The sequence below is a fragment of the Humulus lupulus genome, chromosome 3 (assembly GCF_963169125.1).
Source record: "Humulus lupulus chromosome 3, drHumLupu1.1, whole genome shotgun sequence".
In the NCBI taxonomy this organism is placed as follows: domain Eukaryota; kingdom Viridiplantae; phylum Streptophyta; class Magnoliopsida; order Rosales; family Cannabaceae; genus Humulus; species Humulus lupulus.
The window spans coordinates 60,757,278-60,768,829 of NC_084795.1; the positions used below are offsets into that span (position 1 = coordinate 60,757,278).

The window sequence follows — 11,552 nt, forward strand, 5'->3', positions numbered from 1 at the left end:
TAATAGATTTTCCTTGATTGGCATTAGGCTCACTCCTTTATTTTTGTATGATGCAGGAAAATAAATATGGAAGGCGGAAGGATTCTTGGCAGCTTGGCTTGTGTGTTAAGGATGAATGGATTCAATGGACTGTGTGTTGATCGAGGACGGCGTTATTTATTTTATGTCTTTTAAATTATGTTTTGATGTATTTCTGCAATTATTATTTAAAGTTATGTTTTATGATTTATAAACAATGGGTACCCATACCATATCAGATTTTATTTTATACTTTTATGTTATTGATACAATATTTGTTTTGGGGTTTTAATAAAGTTATGATTATTTCTTATGTATGTTTTCTAAAAAATAGTAGCTATGTCTAGTAGTTTTAATGGCCCAAGGTCTTAGAAATAGTTGGGTCATTACAAGATGATAAAGAATATACTTATCAATGCCCCTCATATCAAACCTTTCTTGTCGAAACATGTAACAATGAATATACAACTACATAATATTAATATAGTATAATTTTTTTATATGCTTTGAATTTATTACCGCTAATATAATTCTAATTAAAGTTTTGTTTCTTTGTTTTTTCAGTTCACCTCTCACAATCTATATACTACTCAAGAAATTGATGAAGTTCAAGAAGAATGGGCGATGTCATTTTTACAATTGGTTAGAGCAAAATGAAACATGTTATCAGCTAGCTAACAATACATGTTGAGAAATTTAAATTTCTTTTAAATATTTCTTTTAGTGTTTTCTTAGTATTTTCTTTTCAAATTTCTTTTAATACACTTTAGACCTCAAAGGGATATATTTTTTAAATCAAAATAAAAATTGTAGCTGCATTTTTTAAAAAAAAATTAATTATTAAGGGCATGCAAAGAGAGCCCTAAAAACTAAATTTAAAGACATTCAACGAGATCTTTTAGGATACGCATTGCGAGTCCTAAAATCATTCTTTTAGGACTCGCGAAGAGAGCCCTAAAAACTTACTTAAAGGCACTCAACGAGATTTTTTAGGACTCGCATTGTGAGCTCTAAAAACATTCTTTTAGGCTCGCAAAGCAAGACCTAAAATCATTCTTTTAGGACTCGCAACACGACCCCTAAAAACATTCTTTTAGAGCTCACTAAAATCATTCTAGTCCTAAAAATCCTCAGTTTTTAAATCTCTCAAATGGAGGACTTGCGCCCCGCGAGTCCTAAAAACCCTTTTTTGTAGTATTGTGAACTACATTCACTTTAAACATTGCATGAGAACTTTTGTTTTTATTTTAAACTATTGGGCGCCCAACTTGCATGCTGTTTTTAGCAAGGCCCCACTAGATTTTCATATGTTAAGTGGTTTTCCTTAAATGATTTTATGTTTATAATGACGTATTACAAAGTAGTAGTTTAGTGCGGCTCGGACCTGAGAACCCATTTTTTTCCAGCATTTTAAAATTCCTAAACTCCCCAAAATCGTTCCAAACTTAGTTGTTACCCCAAATAAACCACCCCAATCATTCCAGCAATTTAGATACACGATAATTAACAACCTATAGCATCTAAAATATTCCTAAACATAAAAATTTAAAACTCACCAATAACACTCAAATAACTCAAGGTTTTACACCATACCTTTGAATCTCAGCAAAATTCGAATCCCCCCCCCCCCCCCCCCCCCTTAGTTGTTGGTACTCCTAGTTGCCTCCAATCTTTAGTCACCACCTCAAGTTTAATTCAGATCATCACCAAGTTAAAAGATCCAAAATTCTACATTTCCAAGCTTTGAGAGAAAAACATAGAGGGAGAGAGAAAGAAGCATGAGAGAAGTGTTTGTACCAGTTTGTTTTAGTATCTAAGGTCTTCCAACTTAGTTGAGTCTATCCCTTTGATAAAAGACCAAAATGCCCCTTAAGCATAACACTGTCCTCTAATGGCCCCAAGGGTAAAATCGTAATTTGCCAAATTTCTCGCATCATCAAGTAGCCCTATAAATTTTCAATTAATCCCGACATACCAAAATAATCACTAATAATTACACGTTATCCGATAAATCCCAAATACTCACTAGGTTTCCCCAAAATACCCCTAGGCTCATCCCAAGTCAGGTATTTGACCCCATTGTGATTATTCCGCTAATTCACTTCCTCGACCATCTTGGACCACACGTCTCAAATATATTCCCATAACACTTGGGTCTCACTCAATACATACACATAAAGAAAATATACCCTCAACGAGTCAAAAATTACAAAAATGCCCCAATAAACAGAAATGGGCCCATATGCATATATATTAACATTACCATATAAATCATTTATACCGCATAATCACACATATGTTCCACTAATCCCACCTATAATTCTGATTATGCCCTCCAGGCACAGTAATCAAGGCACTCGGCCTTAAGAACAAATTTGGGACGTTACACCATGTCTTTAAGAAAATAAAATAATAGTGTTTAACAAAATAAAAATGAGCAACATTATAAATGTATGAAAAACTTGAAAGGAATTGCTTTGGAAAATAAATTCATAGACCCATTGATCAATCCTCGACTATATGGTCCCCACGAATACATCACTAAGCTCTTAGGTCCCACTCGCCACAGACCTTTCTATCCTCAATTTTCTGCACAACAACATCATAAGGAGTAAGCTTCTAAGCTTATTAATGAAAATAAAAACAAGAAAACATATAATCATATAGTCATAACAAACACACCATAAGTTCATATAAGTGTTAATAACAACACTAATTTACTAATCATCATAATATATACTCTAGGTCTTAACATATATCATAATCATAGGTCATTATAGGTCATAATAGCTCATAATAACAAAACAGGTATAAGAAAATAATAAGTGCTTTTACAGGGGTGGGAATTAAGACCCGAACATAAGTCTGTCATACAATTTCAGCAACCGAGCCTACTGGACATCAACTTAGGTCCGTCATACATTTATGAACACCTAAGGTCTAGCCACACTTATCTTCTTAATGTACCAAAAATGTTAGGGTCATGCTTATCACAAAAGTAGGTTATAAACTAAACTACCTAATTTTCCTTATCTTGAGTGTGGAAATGAGAGGAAAAAGAGAGATTGCTTTTGCTATAGAGAATCACCCAAAACCTTATATATATGACATAAAAATATTTAACATTGGAGACTTATAATAATAACTATACTTCAAAAATCTATAAACCTTATAAGAGTCATACCTTTAACCTAGAACTAAAAGATCGAAATCCCGAGCCTTCTATAATGCCTATCTCCAACACAACACCAATACTTTGAATATTTTCAGCTATAAAGTGGTTCAAAAGGGCTTACTATCTCACCTATGTAGGGCTTATGTTGGCTTAAGTGTTTGATGTTTAATAAGAAAATAAATTTCCCGAGCACTTATAAAGGCTGTAAGATTTTGGCTTTAAGGTGTTTATGGGCAAAAAGAAGAGAGCTTTTGGGGACTATAGGATTTCAAAAATAAGAGAGGCTTGACAACTTTTGAGTATGATAAAGTGAAATGTTAATGGCTCTATTTATAGGCTCTACACCTTAACCTTTTTCCTTGATTGTCTCCAACTAGTTCAACTATTTTTCAAAATTCAAACTCTTTTCTCTCTTAGATAGTTTCGGCTAGCCATTAAATGGCTCATTCAAAGTGCTCCAAACTCTCTCAACATGCCACATAGCATCCAATTCATTCAAAAATGAGTCAAAGTTCCAACTTACCCACCTTTATAGCCTACACACCCATAACCATTCGAACAACTTCAAAATGGTTCAACAAATTTTCAAATTGGTAACTTTACTTTAAGGTTAATGTGATACCTATCTAAAATTCAATATTTAATCTAAATCCTGGCCTAAATATCCTCCACATTGCTATGACTAAGTTAGGTCTTCAATTTAGCTTTAACACTTAATTTAATTAATTCATCAAAAATCCACCTACTAATAGTATAGGGAAATTTCGGCCATACACTATATTTTAACTAATTGGGACTTAATTTAATGTCACATGTGTAATCCTTAGAACACCCAAAATATGTGCATTAAAACTATAGTCTAATTAATTAAAAGCTTGAACTATACACTAATTTAAATCATAAGCTAAATACTAAATACTAATTTAATGTCACATGTGAAATAAAGATGTTGAAAAATAAACATAATAAATCGTAAAAAGTGTTGCCTTATTTATTGATAATTTAAAATAAATATAACCCGGGTATAAGAAAAATAAATAATAGTCTTTACAATAAAACTAGGCAACATTTAGTGATAAAGTTCATAATTTCCCAAGAAAATAACACGCGGCTATACGACCCCGACTTATTTACACCAGTCTTGCTATTGGGAATCTGCTCGCCACCAATCATCTAAGGTTAACTTATCCTGCAAAAATAAAAGAAAGGAATGAGCTTCTAAGTCCAGTAAGGAAAATACACAACAATTTATACAGGAATCAATCATAAACTCATAATGAATAATTTCACATGTAATACTATATTCATAATAGAAACCAAGGTCATAATCTATCCTATATCACCGTCATACTAAAAATCAAGCATAGATCAAGATCATAAATTATATCCTGCAATCATAACATTAGTCATAAACACATCATCAATAACAAATCATATAATCACGTAGACATAACAATCATGCTATTAGTTCATACAAGAGTTCATAACAACGCTTATTTATACTAATCATACAAGATCAAAATATATCCTAAGTCATAGGTCATAGTCATAGCTCATAATCATAGGATATAATAATAAGACAAGTATAAGAAAAAAGATAAGTGCTTATACAGAGGTGGCAATTAAGCCCCGGACATAAGTCTGTCATACAAGTTTGGCAATCGAGCCTACCGGACATCAACTTAGGTCCATCATACAAGTTTGGCAACTGAGCCTACCAAACATCACTGAGGTCCGTCATACATTTCTGAACACCTTAGGTCCAGCCACACTTATCTTCTTTTTGTACCTGAAATGTTAGGGTCATACATATCACAAACTAGGTCATAAACTAAACTACCTAATTTTCTTTACCTTGAGTGTGGTGCATAGAAACTACACTTGAGTCCTTTATTGCTAATCCCGCTTAAAACCCTATTTCATAAACATGATACCATTATTAAAACGTAAACTAATAGATCTAAAACTCAAAAAAAAATTAAAACTTAACTATAGCTCAACCTTGATCTTGAAGAAAAATCCTAGATCCTTAAATTCTTTCTTGTAGGTTTTTGACAATAAGAAAGATTGTCTTGGTCGTTTGGCCTCTTTGGGTACTAGGGTTTCAAAGATATAAAGAGGTGATGGTGATGATGATTTTGACCTGAGGGTTTGTGTTTTGATGGTGGTGCACAACAACAATAGGGAGAGAGAGAGAGAGTGTGCATGAGGGTCTCAAGAAGAGAAATAGTGAATGAAAAAAATGAGTAGGAATAGACTCTATTTATAGGCTCTCAAAACTCCTAATTTCATTCTAACTATAATCCAAATTTAAATTTAAATAAAATAGAATCCTAACTTCTATAGAAAATATCTCTAAATTATCTTATTAATATTTTTATTAAATAATTGATGAATAATCTAACATGAAATTACCTAGGAAAAAAAATCCCAACCTCTAACTACCTAAATCTCGTAACTTTGGACTTACCTATACTAAAATCAACATAACTGGAGCTGTAATAGTCTGATTTAGACAATCTTTATATTGTTAGAAAGCTAATTCAATTATCTACAACGTTTCAGAAATCCTATTTTTCTAAAATCATAACATAACTGGGTAAAAAACATGTCCAAAGTTACAGTACCCTATAGTTACGAAAATTCTATATAATTATCTAAATAACAACCTAATCTACAAATATCCTAACTACCCATAAAATAACAAACTCTAATTCTCTAGGCTGATTTTGAATTTACTAAGCCCAAAATCTTATTGAGCTTTAGGGCTTTATGTAGACTTGATCCATAACACTTCTTAATAATATCATAATTAATTTATTCTTACGCAATCACCCTTTTTTCAACAAACAAGGCTATTAATATCACAAAACTATAATATACTACACTAATCATAACCACTAAATATTTTAAAAATTAAACCTTATTATATCACCACAACTCTAGATAAATCTATTCTATAAAATAAAGGCAACTTATAATCACATAAGTAAACAGGTCTACGAGAAAGGTAAAATCAGTTACTACAATTCTCCCCTCCTTAAAGAAATTTCGTCATTGAAATTTGACTTACTAAAAACCTCGGGATACCGTTCCCTCATATCTTCCTCCGATTCCCATGTTGTCTCTCTTTCAATGCTATTGCTCCACAAGATTTTAACTATAGGGATACTTTTGGACCATAACTCCTTAGTTCCCCGCTCTAGAACGCGTACTAGTCGTTCTTCATAACTGCAATCTTGTTTCAACTCTAGAGCCTCGTAATTGAGCACATGGGATGGATCGAATACATACCTTCTCAACATAGATATATGGAAAACATTATGCGTTTCAGCTAATGATGGTTGCAAAGCCAACCAATATGCTACTTGCCCTACTTTGTCGAACATCTCAAAAGGACCTGTATACCTCGGGCGTAACTTCCCTTTCTTTCTGAAACGCATAATCCCATTCATCGGAGATACTTTGAGAAAAACATGGTCACCTACTACAAACTCTATGTCTCCCTTCTTAGAGTTTGCATATCTTTTTTGACGACTCTAAGCTCTTACCATTCTCTGCCTAATCTTTTCTACCGCTTCTGTTGCCTCTCTTATGGTGTCTGGACCTGACAGTTGCCTTTTACCTACCTCGTCCCAATGAAGTGGGATTCTACACTTACGCCTGTACAACATTTCAAAAGGTGCCATTCATATCGTGGTCTGATAACTGTTGTTGTAAGTGAATTCCATAAGCGGTAAATATTTACTCCATGACCTTGGAAAGTCTAAAGTGCAAGCTCTCAAAATGTCTTCCAAAATTTGTATGGTACGTTCTGACTGACCATCTGTCTCAGGCTGAAATACAGTACATAGCTTTAACTTAGTGCCTATGGCATGCTGTAGGCTTTCCTAGAACTTCGAGGTAAAATTCGATACTCTATCAGAGACTATCGTCTTCGGGACTCTATGTAATCTTACTATCTACGCCACAAAAAGCTTTGCATACTGCTCAGCATTGTAAACTTTTCTTACTGGCAAGAAGTGAGCAGATTTTTTTGATTCTATCTACTATCACCCAAACAGAGTCATGCTGCTTGGTGGTCCTTGGTAATCCCATCACGAAGTCCATCACTATATCTTCCCATCTCCATTCCAGAATCTCTAACGGTTGTAATGTTCCAGTGGGTCTCTGATGTTCGGCTTTAACTTGTTGGCATGTAAGACATTTTGTTACAAACTCTGTTATGTCCTTCTTCATTCCCGTCCACCAGTACATTGTCTTGACATCGTTGTAAATATTGGTCAATCCTAGATGAAGTTAATATGGAGTGGTGTGCGCTTCTCGCTTGATACTTTCTCTTAATACGCCTAATTCAGCACACACACTCGGTTTCTATATCGTAGCATACCTTCTTTTGTTATCGAAAAAATCAACATTTTTTGAGCTTTGTAATGCTGCCTTTTTCTTAAGAAAAAACTTGTCCTCTTGTTGTTTCTCCTTAATTTCCTCCATAAGTGTTGACTTGATTGTGAGATCAGCAAATTGTCCCGTTATCAGCTCGATTTAAGATTTCTTACTATCATCTTGTAAGGGTTGTGCAATCCTCTTAAGCTTCGATATGCTACCATGAACCTATCTACTAAGCGCGTCTACCACGACATTAGCCTTTCCTTGATGATAAAAAATCTCACAATCGTAGTCCTTAACTAGCTCCAGCCACCTTCGTGCCTCATGTTAAGTGCCTTTTGCATAAAGAAGTACTTTAAACTTTTGTGGTCCATATAGATCTCACACTTCTCTTAGTATAGATAATGCCTCCAAATCTTTACAGTAAAGAACACTGTTGCCAACTCCAAGTCATGAGTTGAGTAACTTTGTTCGTACTCCTTTAGTTGTCTCGAGGCGTATGCGAACACCTTTCTGTCTTCCATCAAAACGCATTCAAGTCCTTGTTTTGACGCGTCGCAATATACTACATACTTTCCCTTGTCATTTGGGATGCATAGAATTGGGGCTGTTATGAACTTTTCCTTTAGTGTTTGGAAGCTTTCTTTGCACTTCTCTGTCCATACAAATTTACGTTGCTTCCTTGTCAAATTTGTTAAGGGCGTAGTTATTTATGAGAACCCTTCAACAAATTGTCTGTAGTATCCTGCTAAGCCCGGAAACTTCTTACTTCAGTGGCGCTCTTAGGCTTGGGCCAGTCTTTCACAGCTTCTATCTTGGTTGGATCTACTTCTACGCCATTCTTGGATACGATGTGTCCTAAAAATGCCACCTTATCTAGCCAGAATTTTCATTTCTTAAACTTTGTATATAATTGGTGTTTCTTGAGCCTTTCTAATGTCAGTCACATGTTCCCTTCATGTTCAGTTTCTGTCTTCGATTAGATTAGTATGTCATCAATGTATACCACCACGAATTTATCCAAGTAATCACTACTACAAAATACCCTTTATGGGACACTTTTTTAGGACACGTACCTAAATACAAGTCCTTAAAAATATTTATGGAGTTTTTAGGACACTCATTGAGAGTCCTGAAAAAATGCAATTTAGGACTCGCAATGAGTGTCCTAAAATAAAATGCGAGTCCTAAAAAAATCTGGGCTATAAAAATAAGTGTTTTACTTAATAATTTTAAGGACTTGCTTTGGGAGTCCTTAATACTCTTTTAGGACTCGCAATGAGTGTCTTAAAAGAATATGCGAGTCCTAAAAAAATCTGAGCTAAAAAATTAGTATCTTACTTAATAATTTTACTTAATAATTTTAAGGACTTGCTTTGGGAGTCCTTAACACTTTTTTTAGGACTCGCTTGCGTGTCCTAAAAGAGTATTGCTTGCGTGTCCTAAAAGAGTATTAAGCAAGTCCTTAAATGTTTTATCTAAAACACTTAAAAAAAACAACCATATATTTCGAAATTATAGGGTTACACTTAAAAAAACTACACATTTGGGGATTTTATTACTCAAAACCACAGCAGGTGAACAACGGCTGGTAAATCAACCACACCAAGGCTGAACGGCTGAAAGAGATGAACGGCAGCAGGTGAACGACGGCAGTGATGGTGGTGAACGGCGTAGACGGCAGCTGGGTTCTCGGTTCCAGCATTCTCGACCCCTCTACTCATGAAGCTCTCTTCTTCTTCTTCTTCTTCTTCTTCTTCTTCTTCTTCGTCTTAGTTTCTTTCTCTTTATGTTAAGCATGGCCGCGGAACCCGCTTTTGTAAGAAAATCAAGTGCTTCAGCGACATTGCTGACATCAAAATGCAAAGTTTCCAAACGCAAGACTTGCTCTTATATTTAACTCCCTCTTTATTCTGCTGCCAGAGCTTCATATTCCATGGATGAAGACAAGAACAAGTTCTACAAACAACTGGGTCAGCTCTACTTTCTCTGTTTCTCCTTCACTCTTAGCTTGCTTTATATGTGTCTTCTTGGTGTCTAGCTTTAGTGAGAAAATGGGGTTTGCACCAATTTGGAACCAAGTGTTTTGATGTTAGAATGGCCGCTTTTCTTTATGTGGTGCTTGTTATGGCTATATGGAGTAGTTTTTCGGTTTTGCATACATGGGTACCTATCATCTGTTTGAGATTATTTCTCAATTAATATTCGTTCTTTTCCAGAGAACAAAATAGAAAGTTTTTTGGTTATATTTGGTTGTGTTGTTTATTTACTTATCTCATGGGATTTAATGTAGCTTTTGGTAATTGTGTAGGTTTATTTGCATTGAAAAGGAAGATTGAAGAGGCAGTTTTGCGAGCTGAAATGTTGGCCCCTGCGGCACTCGAACATGAAGAGGCAAAATGAAATAAACAGGAAGAAATGATATGGGCTTATGACCTCTGGGACGACCTGCCAAATCCGATGTGATTCTTGCCAAGTTAGCTGATAGTGCCAAAGTGGTTGATGCCCTTAAGGATTTAACATATAAGGTGATAATCTATGCATAGGATTTTTCATATTTATTATGAATTAATACATAATGGATAATTAACTATTTTTAGATGGGTGCACCATTGGAGTATGTCATTGTCTACCTCTTCTTGGAAATAATCATATTGTATCCATTATATAATAGACTGGCATAGAGAGCTCTTTGTTTTAAATTAATGACTTAAACTGCACATTATCCTTCCTCTCAGTGAACGTTTGAGCATTCAAAACTACATTTTTAAAAACAATATTTTTGCAGTCATGACTCATGTGCATTGGTGCATTTTGTTGATTTTTCCTCAACATTCTTTGGAACTTGTCTATATGAGTTTGCTCCAATCATCTTTACCATTTTCCCTCTTTTAGTTGGAATGATTATTTTGTTGTTCTTATTTAATTTATGTCTGCAGGTTGAAGAGGCAAAGTTAATAACGCAGTTGGCCGAGATAGATGCTATCAATTATGGGCTTTTCAAGCAAGCATATAGTGCTTCTTTAGACATAAGCAAGGTTTTGGATCATTATGAGATGACCAAGCTTCTAAAGGGGCCATATGACATTTTTTGTCACCGAGTATTGCTTTATACCACTGTTTTTTTTTTTTTTTGTATCAATTGTTTTGTATATGTCATGCACTATCTATATTTATGTAAAATTGAAATGGGGTAGGCAATAGACACTAAGTCTGGCTATATATACATATAAGATATATATATTTCAAAAAATTGGTTGAAAAGTGGTTGTTGTTCTGATTGTATTTTTGTAACCTTTGATTATGTTTACATGTTTAGCTTCAGTGGTAAAACTGCTAAAAAGTACTCAAAACAATGGACCTGTTTGGTTAGCCTTACTGGTTTTATTAGAGCAGAAAACATAGATTGATATGGATTCATATTATTGCTTAATTTTGTGGTTAAACGTGTACTGTGTAAATCCCATTTTCTTCACTTTGTTTCATTTCGTTTCATTGATTTGTAATTTAGTTTTTTGAGAAGTTGATTGGTTTTTTTGTACTCTTTGAAATTCATTTCATTGTATTCTTCTTTTGAGATTTTGCAACTTGCAACAATGATTAACATATTCTATTACACACCTATAATTAATGTTGGAGTTCTTCACTTATAGATTTTAATGTTTTTGCAGCAAGCACTTTTATTAAAAGGTACGAAAATAGTCTTATTGATATAATTTATTTCTCTTGTTTTTGTTTTTATACATTTCTAAAAATGTAGAGCTAGCTAGATAGATAAGAGTTAATGAAAAGTATTGCCTCGCCCACATGAATAATTGTATCATTATGTAGTATAGCTAGAATTAGATATACATAGCCTTACTAGGACCTATGTATACCTACGAGCTCTGCATATATTTGCTCTGTCATCAAGTGATAGAAATATTGGATTATGAAATTTTACATAGTATATCTAGGAGTAGGAGTGGAC

General features: G+C 34.1%; 1 long non-coding RNA gene across 1 annotated transcript; it reads left to right on the forward strand.

Annotated features, from left to right (window-relative positions):
* Positions 1-9,119: 9,119 nt before the first annotated feature.
* LOC133822732 (uncharacterized) lies at positions 9,120-11,028 on the forward strand. Its single transcript, XR_009888008.1, has 3 exons — positions 9,120-9,555; positions 9,894-10,110; positions 10,522-11,028. It is a non-coding gene; the product is annotated as an uncharacterized LOC133822732 (long non-coding RNA).
* Positions 11,029-11,552: the final 524 nt, after the last annotated feature.